This window comes from Hyposmocoma kahamanoa, unplaced genomic scaffold (assembly GCF_003589595.1).
Source record: "Hyposmocoma kahamanoa isolate Upper Pololo Valley unplaced genomic scaffold, ASM358959v1 102, whole genome shotgun sequence".
Lineage (NCBI taxonomy): Eukaryota > Metazoa > Arthropoda > Insecta > Lepidoptera > Cosmopterigidae > Hyposmocoma > Hyposmocoma kahamanoa.
The window spans coordinates 5,964,756-5,965,580 of record NW_020653337.1 but is presented as its reverse complement, the minus strand read 5'-3'; positions in this window follow the sequence as shown (position 1 = coordinate 5,965,580).

The following is an 825-nucleotide window of genomic DNA, read 5'->3' as shown; positions in this document are numbered from 1 at the left end:
GTTAAGAATTACTACGAAACTAGATGAGCGGACAAACGTCAAAACGGCCATCATAGCGTGCCGATACTTCAATCTACTTATACGAATTGCACTTGTCGACGACGTGTGGCACACTCTGATGTCAGGGTAACCTGCCTCGGAGTCGCCGATATATGACTCCCTTCGGCCAAAATTCTTCCTTCATGAAGGTCGACAAATATTGTAAGTGGGTAGTATTATCCATCATTACACAAAAGTTTAATATAATAACATTATACAGCGGGTCAGCAAGGGCAGCTACCTTAACCGTCATAGCCACAGGAATTGAAAAAGACAACTTACCAGGTGGTATTTTATAATAGCAAACAACATGGCGATGCTATATATGTAAGGCTTTTTGTATAGTGATACTATTCGTTTGTGGATTGTTTTAATTTTCGTTAATACAATAATAAGTTAAAACATTATAAAATGTAAATAAATGTATTATGTAATGCTTTGTTTAATCAATTTCTACAGGCATACCGATAGAAATCATGGCATACTCTTCACCACTGCTGCACAATTAAATCACAAATTACATGAAGTTTTGTTTTGCTTTTTTACCATAACTGGCATGACCTTGATGGCCTAGCGACCTGCACTGTGGGTGCTATCTAAGAAGGTCCCAGGTTATATAGCGCCTACAGTGAAGGTCGCTGGGCCATCGAGGTCATCAGTTATGGCAAAAAAGCACATGTTAATTCAATGTAACTTGTGATTTAATTCTGCAGCAGTGGCAAAGAGTCCATATGCCATGATTTCTATTGGTATGCCTGTAGAAATTGATTAATCAAAGCATAATAT